The sequence below is a fragment of the Capsicum annuum genome, chromosome 9 (genome assembly GCF_002878395.1).
Source record: "Capsicum annuum cultivar UCD-10X-F1 chromosome 9, UCD10Xv1.1, whole genome shotgun sequence".
Classification (NCBI taxonomy): Eukaryota; Viridiplantae; Streptophyta; class Magnoliopsida; order Solanales; family Solanaceae; genus Capsicum; species Capsicum annuum.
This window is the reverse complement of record NC_061119.1, coordinates 165,310,620-165,323,908: the sequence shown is the minus strand read 5'-3', so window position 1 is coordinate 165,323,908 and position 13,289 is coordinate 165,310,620.

Genomic DNA, 13,289 nt, shown 5'->3' with positions numbered 1-13,289 from the left:
ATCCCCAGCCACTTCAGATGGAAGTTTCAAATATTAAATTCCAATGGTCCATTCATATGATATCTCAGTTGGTGGCCTCTCAGATTCGTCGATCGGAGGATATGGGTTCTATGATGGGTTCATCAGAGGTCACATGGGTTGGCCAATTCATGAGGTTGAACCCACCTATGTTCACTAGAATGAATTTTAAGTAGGACTCCAAGGGGTTTATTGAAAAGCTAGAGAAAATTTTCATAGTTATACACGTGAATAAGGTTGAAAGGGTTGAATTAGCAGCCACTTCGCTAAAGGATGTGGCCAATCAGTGGTATAATTAATGGGAGGATTTGAAAGGTAGTGATGTTGAGCCTTCTGTGTGGGATGAGTTTGTGGAGGCTTTTTTAAACCGTTTCTTTCCTCAGGAATTAAGGGAATCAAAGGCTGAAGAGCTTCTGAATTTGAAACAAGGGAAAATGATTGTCAAGAAGTACACACAGAAGTTCAACCAGTTATCCTGTTACTCTCCAAAATTGGCGCGTAGCTCGTATGAGAAAGATTACATCCAGTCTCTCGGATGATCTGTATCAGAATGTAAAGGAGCAATGCTGAATAGAGAAATGGATTTCTCTAGGTTGTCCGTTCATATGTAAAAGATTGAAGAGTAGAAAAAGAGGCTAGTAGAGGAAAGGAAGAAGGACAAGTAGGCCAAGGGGGCCAAATTTATAGACTAGAATAACACTCATCACAAAACTAATAATTAGGGAAATGGGTGGTCTAAAAAGAAGTTTTGGAGCAATTCTCACTCATCCTCCAGTGCCCCAGTGCCCATACCTTCAAATGATCAGCATTTCTTTAGCCCTCAATCTAGTAGTGAATGGAGGGTGTAGGGTAATCAGCCCTAAGGCAATGTAGCTTCGCCCCCTCGGTCATTTCCATGATGTGGGACTTGTGGTAAACATCACCTTGGAAAGTGTCATCTAGGAAGCTTGGTGTTCTATACTTGTGGTCATCCAGGCCATATTTAGAGAGATTGTCCTTCTGCTGGTAGGAAGGTCTCAAGCAAATTCCTCAGCCCCACAACCACCACCACCTAAGGGTACTACTCAGCTATCGAAGGCAGTCACAACCGATTGTATGCTTTGTCCAATTGCCAGGATATAGAGGCTTCACCAGATGTAGTCATGGGTACGTTACAAATTTTCTCCCGTGATGTGTATGTGTTACTTGATCCAAGGTCTACATTGTCTTATGTGACCTCGTATGTGGCAGTCAGTTTTGGATTTGAGCCTGAAGTTGATCCAACACCTTTCTCTATTTCCACCCCTATTGGTGACTCAATTATGGCTAGGAGGGTGTACAAAAATTGTGTTGTGTCTATTTGTAATCATGATAGTATGGTAGACCTTTAGATCTTGATATGATTGACTTTGATGCTATACTAGGGATGTATTGGCTCCATTCGTTTTATGACACACTATACTGTAGAACCCAAAAAGTCACTTTCTCCTTTCCAAATGAACCAGTGATAGAGTAGGAGGGGTATTCGTTAGCACTTAAGGGGAAGTTCATATCTTATCTCAGATCTCGTAAACTTATTTCAAAAGGGTGTTTGTCTCATCTGATTAGGGTCAAAGATTCCAATGCTGAAAGTCCTTCACTACATTCCGTACCTATGGTTAATGAATTCACAAAAGTTTTTCCTGATGACCGCTCGTAGATACCACCTAACAAGGACATAGATTTTGCTATTGACTTATTGCCGGACACTCGTCCCATTTCTATTATGCCATATAAAATGGCTCCTACAAAGTTAAAAGAATTGAAAGAACAGATTAAAGATATTCTTGACAAGGGGTTTATCTGTCCTAGTGTTTCTTCCTCGGGTGCACCTGTACTAATCGTGTGTAAGAAAGAAGGTTCCCTCCGAATTTATATAGACTACCATCAACTTAATAAAGTTACTATTACGAATAAGTACTATCTTTCTTGAATTGATGATTTATTTGATCAAATCCAAGGTGATAAATATTTCTCAAAGCTAGGCCCTCATTCGGGATATCATCAGTTGAAGGTTAGAGAGGCTGATATTCCCAAAATAGCTTTCCTAACTTGATATGGCCATTATGAATTCTTGGTTATGTCCTTCAGACTGACTAATGCCCCTACAATTTTTATGGATCTAATGAATAGGGTGTTCCATTAGTTTCTCGACCTGTTCATCATAGTTTTCAATGACGACATCTTAGTCTACACTAAGAATGAGTATGATCATGCCAATCACCTCTCAATCATCCTTCAGAGCCAATCACCTCTGAATTATCCTTCAGAATTTAAAAGTCCATAGATTATATGCAAAGTTTTCCATATGTGAGTTCTGGCTTAGTTCCATTACTTTCTTAGGCCACATCGTGTCTAGTGAGGGGATTAAGTTTGACCCCCAAAAATTGAGGCTATGATAAAATGGCCTAGACCCATGACTCCAACCGATATCCGGAGCTTCTTGGGTTTAGCAGGGTATTACAGAAGGTTCATAGAAAGTTTTTCCTCCATAACTTCTCCACTTACAAAATTGATGCAAAAAATGTGAAATTTGTGTGGTCTGACTCTTGTGAGAATAGCTTCAAGAAATTGAAAGATAAATTGACTATCACACCTATTTTAACCCTCCCGAAGGTACTGAAGGTTTTGTTGGGTACTGTGGTGCATCCCGGGTGATATTTGGGTGTATGCTTATACAATATGGTAAGGTGGTAACTTATTCTTCTAGGCAATTAAAGTATCACGAAAAGAATTATCCCACCCATGACTTAAACTAAGTGGTTGTGGTGGTTGCACATAAGATATGGCGGCGTTATGTCTATGGTGTACACATTGATATTTTCACTGATCACAAACCTTTATAGTATGCTTTCACGCAGAAAGAATTGAATCTTAGGCATAGGCTATGGTTGGAACTATTGAAGGACTATGACATGAGCCTGCACTATCATTCGGGAAAGAAAAATATAGTGGCTAACGCCCTTAGTAGGTTGTCAATGGGGCAGTTTTTCTCAGGCGGAGGAAGGAAAAAGGAAGATGGTAAAGGATATTCACTGGCTTATAAATTTAGGAGTTCGACTCCTAGATTTAGAAAATGGAGGAGTAATTGTTCATGAGATAGCTAAATCTTCCTTGTGTACTGAGGTTAAAGAAAAGCAGGCCGAAGATCCAATCTTAATGCAGATTAAGAAGGATTTTGGTTAGCAGAAGGTGATGGCATTTGAAATTGGAGGTAATAGAATTTTGAGGTATCAAGAAAGGTTGTATATACCAAATGTGGATGGATTGCGGGAGAGAATTCTTGACGAAGCTCACACATTGAGGTATATTATTCACCCCGGCTCTATAAAAATGTAAGATGATCTTAAAATAATTTATCGATGGAATAATATTAAAAGAAATGTTTCTAACTTACTATCCAAGTGTTTGAATTGCCAACCTAGTTAAAGTGGAACATTTGAGTCCAGTTGGTATTACCTATGTAGAAATGGGAAATAATCAACATGGACTTCATTACAGGACTTCCACAGTCTCGAAATCAATATGACTCCATCTGGGTGATTGTAAATAGGATGACATATCTGCCCATTTTCTGCCAGTGTGCATAGATTATTTGGGGGATGACTATGCTAAGTTGTACATTCGTGAGATGGTTCATTTGCATGGTGCACCAGTATCCATTATATCCAACTGAGGTACGTAGTTTTCTTCTCAGTTTTGGCGATCTGTTAAAAGGGGTTTAGGCACCCAAGTGAACTTGAGTACTACTTTCCACCCTCAAATGATGGGTAAGCTGAGCGCACTATTCAGACCCTTGAGGATATGTTGAGGGCCTGCATAATTGACTTCAAAGGTAGTTGGGTGGACAACTTGTACTTAATAGAGTTTACCTACAACAATAGCTACCATTCCATTATACAGATGGCTCTCTTTGAAGCATTTTATATGAGAAGATGTAGGTCACCAATCGGGTGGTGTAAAGTGGGTGAAACTCACTTGTATGGGCCTGACCTTATTCACTAGGTGATGGAGAAGGTGAAGATTATTAGGGAGTAACTTAAGATTAATCAGAGTCGCTAAAAGTCTTAAGCCAATGTTAAAAGGAGAGAGATAGAATTCGAGGCTAATGATAGGTATTCCTAAAAGTCTTTACTATAAAGGGAGTCATGCATTTCGAAAAGAAAGAGAAGATTATTTCTCACTATATTGGACCATATCAGATTATGAGAATGATAGGATGTTCTTATGAACTAGAATGGCCCGCGAGTCTGTCTTTGGTACATTCGGTATTTCATGTTTCAAGGTTGAAGAAGTGTCTTAGGGATCACTCTCTTGTTTTGCCTGTGGATGGGATTAATATAATACTCTCTATCATGTGAAGAAGAGCCCATTGCTATTTTGGATATTCAGGTTTAAAAGTTCAGAAGTAAGGAGATAGCTTTAGTGAAATTGTTATGGAGGAATCAAAAAATTGAGAAAGCGACATGGGTGTCGGAGAGTGACATGCGTACTAGATATCCTACCCTCTTTGAAATTGATGATGGCTGTATAGATGGTACAAATCCTATATTGCTAATTCCTTTCCGCTTAGTGTTTGAAATTGTGCTTGCTATGTTCTAAGTCATCATTAGGTGATGAATGATCCCAAGGGGGAGATAATGTAACACCCCAAAAATTTTGCATTAGAACGATGGTTCTTATGCGTATAAGCTCCAATCCAAATTATTTTCCATGTGAATACAATTTTTATGATCATTATTCTAGTGTGAGAAGTTTTTTTGAGGTGAAATAGGTTCATAGGAAACACTTACAGCAAAATGAACTAAAAATCTTTTATTCGGCAAATTTTTGGTGTTACATTACGGAAAGGTCATCATTGAATGAGTATAACTTTTTGTATATGTGGAATTTATCATATTAAGACCCATCAAATTTTAGATAATCGAAGTAGCTTTCCAGCGATACCAATTTCTCCTCAATTCGATACCCAAGAAAAAAGTTATAACCTTGTAAAGTGGAGTGCATCGCCTAGGTATCGCCTAAGGCTACTAGAATTGTTGTGCCATGGGCAATGCATTTCCCAACCTATTTTAGGTGATGGGTAATGCGATGCGCAGCCTATTTTAGGCGATGGGTAATGCACCGCACAACGTAGCTAAGGCTATAGGTAATGTGTCGCATGCCCTATGGCCCAAGGGCGTAAAAACTTTATTTTTAAGTCATTTTAAGGGCAACCAAGTCTGTTTACATTCCAAAACCATCCCTAACTATCCTTAAATAAAATTAGGGTCAGAAATAACATTTTGACTCTCTTAGATCCCTAATTCATCTTTCAAAAACACAATAGGAGAAAAATAACTTAGGGTTAAGAATTCATACTCAAGGGAGTAAGTCTTTGCGAATTCTTCATCAAGTTAGGTATGTAGGTATTTCCCAACTACATGGGCATGACAAAATAATTATTTTATGTTTTGAATGTTGAGAAATTTTGTTTTCACAAAAAGCTTGAATTACAATGAAAAGCAAGTATTTCAAATCCTTCATATGATGAATGATTTTAGTCTTGAGGCCTTATGTTAAATCAAACTTTACTCGTGTATATGTATAAATGTGTTTTCAGTTTTAAAGTACGAATTGAGAGCATGAAGAACAAATTTCCTCTTTCATTATGTTACCTTTTGAATTACAAGTTAAGAGTTATTCAATTTCATGATTGTTTTGAGTAATTGACCACCACTTGTTGAAATATTGAAAAGAAAGAATCTTGGCATGGTTTGGCATATGTTTTGAAATATGTATTATCTTGTATCGTTTGAATGATTTGTTGGTCCAAACACTTTGTTTTGAGTGAAAGCATTTTAACATGATACTATATGGCTTGGACATATGAATTACAATTCTTGGTATGACGATAAAAAAATAAGACAATGACATAACAGACTTAGAACAGAATAGAACAGAATAGAAGTCATATTTCATAGATTTTCAGAATTTGAGTTTAGAAAGATGTATGTTCAGAAAGGTTCAAAATTTGCTTAAGAGATGTTAGGTGGTTACGTAAAGAAGGCACGAGTTAAGAAAACTCATTGCCCAAAACCTTGTTTTGCTGATACGGGTTATTATGTCCCCCATAGAGATTATATGTTGGGCTAATGCCCTATGGCATATTAGACTCAATCACTAACCCAAGCAAAAAACTGGTGTTGGGGGCTTACCCTCCGAGTCAATGGGATTCCATATAACCCGTGGAATATTTGACTTGTAGGGTGTACCACCTATCTCAGAACTAAGACAACGATGTTGAGTTAATTTTAAGAACTATTTTTAAAGGCCTATTTATTATGCCCATGGATTTTCAAATGGTTTATGATGAGGCACTTTTCATGAAATGCTCTCACTTAATTTATATATAGCTTTTTATTTATGGATGGTTTTGCATTCCAGTACATTCATATTGACCCCCTATATTTAAGGATTTGAGGCACAATCTTATGGTCCAGCTAAGCAGTAGATTGGTGATTCTGAGATTCGCAATTAGTGAGCCTTCTCTATTTCAGAAGGTCAGGTTATAGAACATTGTTATTTTTTTGATTCATGGTCTAACTGAGGGCCTTGTCCCAACTTTGTTTTTAGACACATGTTGAATTTTGTAATTTGAGAGATTTCGCAGATAGGTGTAATAGGTTTGAACATTAAAGATTTCCTTTCAAATGGTTTAGTTGAATTATATCATGGACTATGTTTTTGTATGATTAAATTTTTGTGTTTCTTTATATTGTATGAATGTGTGTATGATTGCCAATTACAAGAAGGGCGCTCAAGCCTTCATTGTTCGGGATGCTCATCACGGTCAGGGTCTTGGCTCGGGTCTTGACAGCTACATAATTAAGGAATAAATTATAATGGTCATGCCTTTGGGTTACTCGTCCCCCTCTATTAACTTTATGGTTACTATGGATGATGATGATATGTTTTGTGACTATTTTTTGTTATATAATGTTTTATCCCTTTCCATGGGTTGCATGCCACTACTCGTGGTGCTGGCCATCAATAGATGCTATAGTATTTCATTATGCTAGCTCTGAGACCTTTTTTATGATTCTGTGCAGTGCTAGGGTTATTATTTCTTCTCTTAGATAAGTGGTGAGAAGTGGTGAGTCCTCCATCATCTAAAAGGCATTGTTACTTTTCATTCATCTTTTAATTTTTGTACTTTTTGTTTTCATGGAATAGTCTGGTTCATGTCCCGACTTAGTATGTGACTATAGGTTAGAGGCTTTGTAGACAGCATTGATTAATAGTTTGTATATATGAGTTTTATCCTAGAATTTCATTTTATTGGTTTATTGAACTTTATATTTAATGGATTAGCTTCCGCAAATTCTTTGTTGTGTTATGCTTATGATATAAAGCTAAGAGGTAATCTCAGGGATTTATTTGTTTAGGATGCCCGTCATGGACAAGGCCCTGATTTGGGTCTAACAAGCCTTGTATAAGAGCACAATTCAGGTTAACTAGGTGTCTAAAAACTAATGTCAAGTAGAGTACCATTTATGGTTTTGTAATGTGCCACACTTTTAAAAGAAAGGCCACAAGACATTTAGGTATGTTTCCTTCTTTGTGTTCTAATTCGTGCTAGAAGGTCTAGCTACAATGAATTCTTTTAACTCTTGATTTTCCCGTATTTCAGATCATGCCTACCCTAAGATCTTATGGCCACAAAAATTCAGCTTGATCCTTCATTCCAACTAAGGCAAATGTCGAGGTGATACGACCTACTCATGGTATATAAACTCAATATGGGCCCATCCTTCATTTATTATAGCACCTTCTAGGTCCCACTGTCCCTAATTAATCCTGCCCGGCCCATAGGACCATTTCTACCCATACCCAGCCTCCTCAAGGAGAAAACTTAAATGCCTAGTTTAGGCAGACCATCCATATACTAGTTTAGTTTATATCATCTCAGCCTCATCGATCAAATAATGTTGGTTAAGGAAATGGTTCTTCAGATATTACTCAAGTTGGCCGGTTAATCTGACTAACCCCGTACCTCTATAGGGTTGAAAGATATGGAGGGCCCCTAAGAGTTCATTGAAGAAATGGAAAAAGATTTTCAAGGTGATGCATACTAGAGATACTAATGGGGTAGATTTTATGGCCTATCCACTAAATAGGGTGGATTATAAGTGGTATGATTAGTCTGAGGAAATTAGGAATGAGGATCCCAAGCTGGCTATTTGGGAGGAATTTTCAAACTCCTTCCCCAATCATTTATTCCACGGGAATTGAAAGAGGCCATGGCTGAAGAGTTTATGAATTTAAGATAGGGCAAGATGAGTATGAATAAGTATTCTATGAAGTTGACTCAGTTGTTTTATTATGATCATAAATTAGTGTCTAACATGAACTCCAGGATGAGGAAGTTTGCATTAGGTCTTTCTCACAACTTGGTACTAAAGTGTAAGGCAGCTATGCTGAAAAGTGACATGGACATATCAAGGTTGGGGATTTATAAGCAGCATGCGGAGGATGAGAAAAAGAACAAGGCAGAGATAGATGAGAGGCGAAGTAAAAATAAGTACACAGAGAATTATTCAAGTCAGCAGAATAATGGTAAATAGTGTAAGAAATAGTTCAATAAGAAATATAGGATTAATTGTGTAATACCACGCACTCTTCCTAGCTCAAATTTGTCCCTAAAATGTTAAAGATTAGCTTAAAAATGAATAAATTTTAATTCGTATGGTATTTTTATGATTTCTACTTTTAATTTTATGGGGAATTGAATAAAATTTCTATCGATACCAAATTTGCCCAAATCCAACACTTAGTTGAGAAGTTAGGGCATATTTTAAGCTGACAGTGTGCCACTTGGGCTCTCAGCGCATCGCAGAGAAGGAAAAAATAGCAATCTTCAATTGAAGTTGACGCTTGTAATATTGGCGTGTCACGGAGTGGTCCATTTTTTCATTTGTCAAATTGAGTAGCCCAACGCAATCTTACCGCGTTGTGTAAGTGGCCAAAAAGGCAAAACTATAGGGCGCCACGATGGTGGTGCGTCATGTTGCATGCTCAATTCCCACTTGTCAATTTCCAGTGAGCCACCGTAATAGTGGCGCATCGCGGTGACCACCCAGTTCGGAAAAATGTCACATTTTTAGTTTCATTAACAAGTTTAAAGGGGGTATTTTGTAAATCCCAAAGGCCCCAATCTGTCCAAAACACAAGATTTAATACATTCCAAGGCACTTTATGCTTATTTCATCTACTCTCTCTCAAAACAAAACCCTAGATCATCAAACTTTCTCCCCAAGAAATCTAAATTCCTCCATTAATTCTCCAAGGAAACTCAAGATTAAGGATTCCCAATACAAGAACTCCAAGAATTCATCTCCGAAAGCACAATAGGAATCCAAGATTCAAGCTTTTCATCTAAGATCATTAATTAAGGTATGTGGAATATTTCAACAAGGATAATCCTTTCGTCCTTGTGCCTAAAATTTATTTTAAATTCAAATTTACTGAATTTTATATGATTTCCTGTGAAATTCAAGTTAGGGTTTACACCCATCATTGTTATTTTCAAGTTTATGATATTTCCAATGATTTAAAAGTTGAATTCCATGATTATGTTCATATTTTCATGCATATTGCTGAAATTGCCAGATTTTATGAAGAATTATAAATGTTTATATTACCAAGCATGAATTTTAAGATGTTTTAACATGATATTGACGCATGGGTTTATTTATGCCAAGATTTAGTATTATTACTTCAAGAAAGATGATGCTTTAAGCAGATTATTTACAATTTTTTAGTAAATCTTTGATCTTTCAATCATTGGTTTAGCTTTGGAATCCACTACAGATGTTATAGTTACAAAACTCAGAACAACTTTATTTACAGATTTACTCAGATAAATGCGTAACTGGTTTTCATATAAATCCTTATGCTAGTTTTAAAAATTAAATTTCTAATGGTTTGAGCATAAAAATTTAAGAGGGAGTAGTATTTAGCACCGAGCGGGATGTGTTGCATTAGTGTGCCCTATCTTCAATAAAACTATGTAGCCATCGTAGGTATAGATTATCAGATTTTCCCATTTCTATATGGATGATAGTTTTAGCTTGTGATCGATCATCTAGATTAGGTTATACTCCCTGGTAAGAGTATGACACCTCTCCCCAACGTAAGGTTTCTTCCTTAGAAGGTCAAGACATTGGACTCCTCTAGCTCACATGGCTTATGTCAGGTAATAGAACCTCCTTCCTAGATAACAGAAAAGATTAATAGAAAAGCTTTTAGAAAAACTAATTGTAAAGGCTCACAAACTTACTCAGATATTATTTTAATTAAGATTTCAAATTACAGAATTACAGCTTCTAGTTTCAGACATAAAAAGGTGAGCCCTTAGCCTATATGATTTGAGAATAGAACAGAAATATAGATTTTAGAACTAAGTATTATGACTCACAAGATTTATACTATATGCTTTACTATTCATGATTTATGATCTTCAGATTTCAAATTACTCAAGCCTATGTGAGTCATTTACATTTAGCATACATGATTTTATAAAATGTGATGATGATGTTTTACTTATGTATTCACCCCCATATACTCAGTACATCTTCAAAGTACTGATCCACATATACGTTTATAAGCTACATTATCACATAATATAGGTACAAGTCATGGTATGTAAAGTTAGAATCAGATAGTTAAATATTCCAGCCAGCAGATGATGAGTCCTTCTACTTTGGGCACTTTAGTTAGATGTTATTTATATACTTTAATTTCCTACTCCTATGTATTGATTAGTGGTAGTTAGGGTCGCATCCTAGATATCTATAGTCAGTATAGTAGAGGCTTCATAGACGTTAGTTAGAGTCAGTTATGTAAATTCAGTCCTTTTTTCAGACTTTATCATAATGTAAAGTTTGTATTTTACTGTAATTTCATAGATTCCATTAATTTTATGTTTCAGCAAAGCAAACTCAGTCATATTATACATATTTTATCAGTTGTTTAACTGTATGCTAGTTCATGGGTTACTTGGGCTCACTTGTGGTCCTAAGCACCGTGTGACGTCTAGGGATAGATTTTTGGAGCGTTACAAATTCTCATCCGTCTACTAGTGATCTTCCCACAAGCCTTTAAGTGGTTATCGATTTGTCATGACCCGAGCCACGATGGGCATCTCAAACTATCATGGCACAAGAGACCCTTGTAACTCCCTAACCAACAAGTGATATTGTCCACTCTTCGCCCAGGCTCGTACGGCTTTAAAATACATCCCTAGGGAGTAAGACTTTCTTACTTATATACCCAACATCCCTCATGTGTTTTGCCAATGTAGGACTCATTCCTAAGTTGGGGTGTTATATACACCCTACTTATGGACTCTGTGTCCTCGGTGAGGTTTGACCCACCGAATGGGATTTACCTATACTCAGGACTGAGTTTTTCCCTTCCTTACCATGATTTTCCTACACTCAGTTTGAACTTTATGCCAAATCAACAAGGACAACACAAGAGTGGCTCTGATTCTATTCTGTCACGACCCGAGCCGCGATGGGCATCCCCAAACCATCATGGCCTGAGAGACCCTTATAACTCCCCAACCCACTAGTGATATTGTTCGCTCTGGGCCTAGGATTGCACAACTTTAAAATTCATCACTAGGGAGTAAGGCTTTCTTACTTATATACCCAGCATCCCTCCTGTGTTTTTCTAATTTGGGACTCCTTCTTAAGTTGGGGTGTTACACGATTCCAGACTAGTAATAACCTTAGGGTGCAGGGTGTCAAGTCTCAAACCAATGTTGCTAATTCAGCCCCATCATACGCTCCTTGTAGAATTTGTGGGAATCCTCACCATGGGTAATACCATATGGAAATGAACATGCGCTTTAATTGTGGCCATCCAGGACATATGCAGCAAGATTTATCTTCATCTAAGGATGCACCTGGGCTAATAAGTTCCAGATTGCATCTTCTTTAGCTCCTTCCATGAAGGGGGGAAATGGTCTTAATATCTTATATGCATTTTATACTCATCATAATACCAAGGCATCTCTAAATGTTGTCATAAGTATGTTATAGCCTTTCTCCCATGATTGTTTATGTATTGGTTGATCCCAGTTCCACCCTCTCCTATGTGACTCCTTATGTGGCTGTAAACTTTAGTTTTTGTCCAAAAAATATTTCTCATCTCTTCTTAATTTATACCCCGATATCTAACTCCATTATTGCTTGAATATTTTATAAGGGTTGTATTATGTCCATCTTTCTTTGGGAGATGGTGGTATATTAGTTAAAGATCTATATGGTGGATTTGATGTAATATTAGGGATAACTTTACTCATGCTATCCTACCTTGGACTATATAACCAAAAGGTCACTTTTAGTTTTCCTAATAAGCCGATGATAGAATTTGAGGGGGTTCACTCGTAATTAAGGGGAAATTTATTTCTTATCTTAAAACTCAAAAAATGATATCTAAGGGTGTCTGTATCATTTGGTTGGGTCAAAGGTTCTACCTTTGAAATCCCCTCCTTTAAGTTTGTTCCTGTGTCTTATGAGTTTCCCAAAGTCTTTTTCGATGATCTTCCTAAAATACCTTCTGATAAGGAAATAGACTTTGGGATCTATCTTCTTCTCTATACTCATCCCATCTCTATTCCACCATATAGAATGGCTCTTATAGATCTGAAAGTGTTAAAGAAATAGTTAAAAGACCTTTTTGATAAGGGCTTCATCCACTCTAGTATTTCTCCTTGGGGTGCTTATGTACTTTTTGTGTGGAAAAAAGATGGGTCTTTTCGTATGTGTGTAGATTCCCACCACCTGAATAAAGTCACCATGAAAAATAAGTACCCCCAACTAAGGACTTATGATCTCTTTTATCAACTTTAGGGCTCTATGTGTTTCTCAAAAATAGACTTCCGTTCGGGCTAACACTAGTTAAAGATTAAGTAAGAAGACATTTCCAAGAATGCCTTACGGATAGTTATGGCCATTAAGAATTCTTAGTCATATTTTTTGGATTGTCTAATGTTCTGGATGCTTTCATTAACCTTATGAACATGGTATTTAGATGGTTTCTAGATTTGTTCATCATAGTATTTATCGATGATTTCTTTGTACATTCTAAATGTGAGTAGGATCATGTCAATCACCTCTATATTGTGTTGTAGACCATTATGATCAAGAGTCATGAAAAATTTCCTAAATGTGAATTCTTGTTGAGTGTTGTCACTTTTCTTG